This window comes from Triticum dicoccoides, chromosome 4B (assembly GCF_002162155.2).
Source record: "Triticum dicoccoides isolate Atlit2015 ecotype Zavitan chromosome 4B, WEW_v2.0, whole genome shotgun sequence".
Classification (NCBI taxonomy): Eukaryota; Viridiplantae; Streptophyta; class Magnoliopsida; order Poales; family Poaceae; genus Triticum; species Triticum dicoccoides.
Window position 1 is genome coordinate 492,882,097 of NC_041387.1, and position 6,068 is coordinate 492,888,164.

The 6,068-nt window shown below is 51.0% G+C and overlaps 1 long non-coding RNA gene across 1 annotated transcript; it reads left to right on the forward strand.

The window, feature by feature from the left end:
* Positions 1-476: 476 nt before the first annotated feature.
* LOC119291063 lies at positions 477-1,211 on the forward strand. Its single transcript, XR_005142191.1, has 2 exons — positions 477-644; positions 830-1,211. It is a non-coding gene; the product is annotated as an uncharacterized LOC119291063 (long non-coding RNA).
* Positions 1,212-6,068: the final 4,857 nt, after the last annotated feature.

Genomic DNA, 6,068 nt, shown 5'->3' on the forward strand with positions numbered 1-6,068 from the left:
AATAGCACTAGTATCTTGGGGTCAATAGCAGATGTAATGGTCGACCCATCCAAAAACATAGGTTCAATGCCTTGGAACTCAACCAATATTATATACTGGTATTAACCATAATCTAAAACAATAAACCTGATGGCTTGTGTTCAAGTAATATTAAGTCTGATGATGCATTTGCCAATGAAAGAAACTAGAAGGTCTTAGACTCAAATGGCCGAAGGGATAAGGTTCCCTATCGTCATCCACTCATCCTCGATGCATCACAAATCCATCGATTTGTTTAGTTCTGCAGAGAGGCACCGATGTTGCGGTTCATGGCGTCGCCAGCCATAGCCGGGGGGCTTGCTCGTACAACGCCACGCGCCAGAGAGCGTTGCCGGCCGTCGGTTTCCCCACCGTGCCGGAGGACGTCGCCTCCACTGCCGCTCATGGTCCGCGCACGCCGAAGGGCTGCATGGCCGCGTCGTGGTTGGTTGCTCCGTGGGAGCCGCCTTGAGGCCGAGGGCCTCGGATGATGTCCGTGTGACGCGCGCGTCGCTCTTCGCGGAGGATTCAGGCCGATGGAGGGCACCGCCGCACCACCGGGGTGCGTCGGGCGTAGTGGGTGTGCCTCCACCGACAGCGTTCATATTTGTTTTCTTCTGTTCTTGGTAAGGTTGCTTGTGTTTGATCGCCTCATAGAAGAAGTAGTACAGGTCGTGGACTTGATTCTATCCTGTGCTTCACTCCTTTTATTCTCGGTTCTTGGTGTTCCTAGTAAAGCAATTGTTTTGTGCAAGAATAAAATCAAACTGAATCACCTTGTTTGACACCGATTTCTCTTTCTCGAGGCCAGCGATGTGTATGGCGGCCCTTATTGAAGGTCCCCGGAGTTGCTTGGTGCCGTTCGTCGCTTGATGCCGATGGGTAGTGCAGAAGCGAGCGCGGCGCGTGAGGGTGGCCTCGCCGGGCGCAAGAATGGCGCTGAGGGCCGTCGGGCGCTCCGTGGTGTGCCACGGATGCAATATGAGAACTCCGTCGCCGGACGAGCATCGCGCGTCGGCCGTTTTGCCTCCAGATGCGGGAGAAGATCCCTTGGCGCCTCGCCGCCGTTACGCCGCCTCCCTATCACTTTCTTCTCGCTTTCTATGGCCAAATCGCTCTCGGTTACGAGCGTGCTAATAACGTGTTGAATGTAAAAGTGATTGAATTAAGGAAAGGCTCCTGATTTCATTGAATCTCAAGATATATATACACTCCGAAGAGGCGCCTTGTAGAGGCGGTAGTTACAATAGATATGGGAAGGAAAAGAACGCCTTGTAGAGGCGGTAGTTACAATAGATATGGGAAGGAAAAGAACGCGTCCGTACGGACACATGCGTCCGTACGAGGCGTCTGTTCGGTGTTGGACACACCTATTCAACTAATGACGGTTTGTTAATTAACCCATGTTAATTAACTAACATGTAAAATCTATTCCTAACAAGTTTTCTATTTTTATTGCTCTGTTTTGAATTAGTAAAAATGCTAATTCATTTTTAAAACTCCTGAGACAAATTGTGGACACTAGTTGGTTTATTCCAAAGGCCCACAAATTATTCCAGAATATTTGGAGCAATCTAAAAAAATATATATAATTCAAATGCCCCAATTCAAATACATTATGATTTAACTTAGAAATCCAGGAATGACCTATAAATATATTCATCATTTTTGGCAGAGGTTTTCACCTTTATCAGAAATCATGAACATTTCCAAAGGGCATTCTGGGTCATTGAGAAAATTATTTAGTAACCCTAGTTGGTTTAGGTGGTGCTGGGGTTTTTGAATCATCCCCATTTCAAGTTTTTGAAAAATTAAACATGATGCAACACCAGATGCTAGCACTAGGCATTGACAAAACTAGGGATGTGACAGGAGGTGTCCAGATCGTCGAGCGATCTGCTACAAGAGTTGTCGCAAATGCATGAGCGAGCTCGGCAGGCGATGCAAAGTGTTGCTAAGGCTTTATGGCCATCCGACTCCCCTCTAGGGAGCGCGGCGGCGCTTCCGATTATGGAAGATATCGACCTGCCGTGAAGGTGCGCGAGAAGCCTGGGCAATGGTGAAGACCCGCTATACCAAGCTCGACCCGAATCACATGGCCCGAGTCAGACCTGTAGGGTCAAATGGAGAAGAAATTCCCGTTGGTTTGGTATATGACCAGGTCCAAGTAGCTGCCAAGTATTCCCAATAGGATTGTAGGCTAGAAAGCCTATTGGATGGCATAGAGGAAGAAGTGTGTGAGTCTAAGTGACTATGTACTTCATTTGACAGATTATGTCTCTAGCTGAATTCTAAAAACGCTTGTCATGGCAGACCTTTTCGCTTCAACCTCTGGACCCTAGGGTGCGGAGTGCTTCCGAATACCCGCTCGGTAATATAAACCGCGGTATGCGTGGAAGCCAGACGTAGGGGTCATAGTTGCTTGAACAGACAAGTATCCGGCTAGTTATGTTATATTACATTTTAATTGTAAGAAACATCTTCCAAAGAGAATAGTTCCATTAAGGGTTCCTTTCCCTGGGTAAGCATGCATCAATGTGCATGTCCGAACTGTGTTTGGAAAAACCACAACATACATAACATCCGGGGGTTCGTAATGCGACAAGTAAACAACATCTTTAGTCTGTCGACCGGATATTCCCTTAAGAACGCTAGCTTTCGGCTTCACCCAGTCTGAGGTACACATCCGGATGACCCGGCAGTAACAATCGCAGAGGTGCTCCCTTTATGCCCTAGCCGAACTAACGGGAAAGTAGGGCATAAGCACAGGAGCCAGGAAACCCAGTGTGACGCCCCCGATTCAATCGTACACTAATCATGCATGCAAATGTGTACGTTCAAGATCAGGGACTCACGGCAAGATATCACAACACAACTCTAAAAGAAAAATAAGTCATACAAGCATCATATTACAAGCCAGGGACCTCGAGGGCTCGAATACAAGTGCTCGAACATAAACAAGTCAGCGGAAGCAACAATATCTGAATATAGACATAAGTTAAACAAGTTGCCATAAGATGGCTAGCACAGACTGGGATACAGATCGAAAGTGGCGCATGCGTCCTGCCTGGGATCCTCCTAAACTACTCCTGGTCGTCGTCAACGGCCTGCACATAGTAGTAGGCACCTCCAGTGTAGTAGGAGTCGTCGTCGACGGTGGCGTCTGGCTCCTGTGCTCCAAGGTCTGGTTGCGGCATCCGGGAAGAAGAGGAAAGGGGGAAAAGAGGGAGCAAGGCAACCGTGAGTACTCATCCAAAGTATTCACAAGCAAGGATCTACACTACATATGCATGTGTATATGTGTAAAGAGGCAATATCGGTGGACTGAACTGCAGAATGCCAGAATAAGAGGGGGATAGCTAGTCCTATCAAAGACTACGCTTCTGGCAGCCTCCATCTTGCAGCATGCAGAAGAGAGTAGATTGAAGTCCTCCAAGTAGCACCGCATAGCATAATCCTACCCGGCGATCCTCCCGTTGTCGCCCTCTGGAAAAGCGATCACCGGGTTGTCTCTGGAACTTGTCTCATTTTATTAAGTATCCGGTTCTAGTTGTCATAAGGTCAAGGTACAACTCTGGGTCGTCCTTTTACCGAGGGACACGGCTATTCAAATAGATCAACTTCCCTGCAGGGGTGCACCACATAACCCAACACGCTCGATCCCCTTTGGCCGGACACACTTTCCTGGGTCATGCCCGGCCTCGGAAGATCAACACGTCGCAGCCCCACCTAGGCACAACAGAGAGGTCAGCACGCCGGTCTAAATCCTATGCGCGCAGGGGTCTGGGCCCATCACACATTGCACATCGGCATGTTGCGAACACGGACGGTGAGCAGACCTAGCAACCTCCATTACAAAGGAAATTGCGTTACGCGGTCCAACCCGGCGCGCACTGCTCAGTCACTGACGTCAAGAAGGCTTCGGCTGATACCATGACGTCGAGTGCCCATAACTATTACCGCGTAGCTAGTTAGTGCGTATAGGCCAGTGGCCAGACTCAGATCAAATACCAAGGTCTCGTTACGCGTGTTATTATGAAATAACCGCAAACACTGACCAGGGCCAGGCCGACCTGTCTCGTAGGTGCTCTCAACCTACCCTGTCGCTCTGCCACAAAGTAATAGTCGGGGGCCGTCGGGAACCCAGGCCAACCTCTACCGGGATGGAGCCACCTGTCCTTTCAGCCCCCATATCCGAATCACTTGCGGGTACTCAACGAGCCGAACCGACTTAGTCACCATCTGTATAGTATGTATGTATAGTATATACCCATGATCACCTCCCGAGTGATCACGGCCCGATAGTATAGCATGGCAGACTGACAAGAATGTAGGGCCACAGATGATAAACTAGCATCCTATACTAAGCACTTAGGATTGCGGGTAAGGTATCAACAACTGTAGCAACAACGAAAGGCTATGCAACAGAATAGGAGTAACCGAACAGTAACATGCTACACTACTCTAATGCAAGTTGTAGAGGGTAGAATAGGCGATATCTGGTGATCAAGGGGTGGGGGGGGGGGCTTGCCTGGTTTCTCTGGCAAGAAGGAGGGGTCGTCAACTCCATAGTCATACTGGGCAGCAACAACATTAGTCTCGTAGTCTAGCCGAGAGAAGAGGGGGAAGAAACAATAAATACAATGCAAACATAAGCATGATGATGCATGACATGCCAATGAGTGATGCTAGGTGTGCCCTAACGTGGCAGTAGGTGGTACCGGCGAAAGGGCGAAACATCCGGGAAAGTATCCCCGGTGTTTCGCATTTTCGGACAGATGAACCGGAGGTGAAATGTTGCAAGTTCACTATGCTAGGGATGCATGGCAGACGAACGAGCTGCGTATCTAGATTCGTCTCGTCGTTGTGAGCAACTTTCATGTACAAAGTTTTTCCATCCGAGCTACGGTTTATTTTATATTAATTTTAAAAAGGATTTAATCATTTTCTGGAATTAAGAGAATTAATTTGATTTGAAAATGCCATTATGACGTCAGCATGACATCAGGGTGATGTCAGCAGTTAACAGTCGGTTGACTGGGTCCAACTGACACGTGGGTCCCACTGTCATTGACTAAGATGAACTAAAACAAATTAATTAGTTTAATCTAATCAGGATTAATTAAGTTAACTAATTACTTACTTAATTAATATTTTTATTTATTTATTGTTATTTTTAATTCTTTTTTATTAAAATGTTCGAGGGGGTGGGCCCTGTTGTCCAGTGGCCTAAGGCCTTAACGGGCACATGGGAAGCGGGTGCTGGGCGCGGTTGCGGGCGCCCTGACGGGCGCTGCAGGATGGGGCAGACCCGGGCCGCGGCCAGCAGGTGAAGGGGGCCGACGCATGGCCCGACGCTGGCGACAGTGGCCAGAGCGAGGTGACCCGGCGAGCAGCGGGTGGCGCGGTTGGCGGGCCGGCGAGGGCGTGCGTGCGGGCGCGGGTGTGCGAGCAGCCAGGGAGTCATGGGAAGAGGCAGGCTCATGGCGGGGGAAGGCAGGGCGGCAAGTGTCGGCGACTAGAGTGGCCAACGGAGAAGAAGAAGCAGCGGCGGTGACGACTGCGGCTACAGGGGAGCGCCAAGGCAAAGCGCGTGGTGCGCAGGTCAGCAGCGGGGGAGGCGAGGCGATGCAGCAGCAGACCAGCGGCGGGGCACTGTGGCGTGGCATGAGGCGAGGTGAGCGACGGGCACGCGAGGAGGGGCGGGAGGACGCACGATGAGCACGCGGGGACGAGGAAGAGAGAGGAGGGCGCGATACCGAGGCAAGAGCGGCGAGGGGAGCAGGGCGGCGCGCTGGCCGTGGCCGGAGCAGGCGCGTGGCCGCAGCAGAGGTAGGCGGAGTGCAACATGCAGGGTCTGGGGTGCGGTGTCGTGGCCTCGGCCCAGTGGAGTGGGGCTGCTGGGTGTGCATGCGCACAAGGACAGGGGAAGAGGAGGATAGGGGGCTCACGGTGGCTGTAGGGAAAGGGCAATGGGGCGCGGGGAGGAGGTCGGGGACGTCGCTGCAGAGGGGAAGCAGGCCGACGGGGAGGAGGAGGTAATCCGGCGG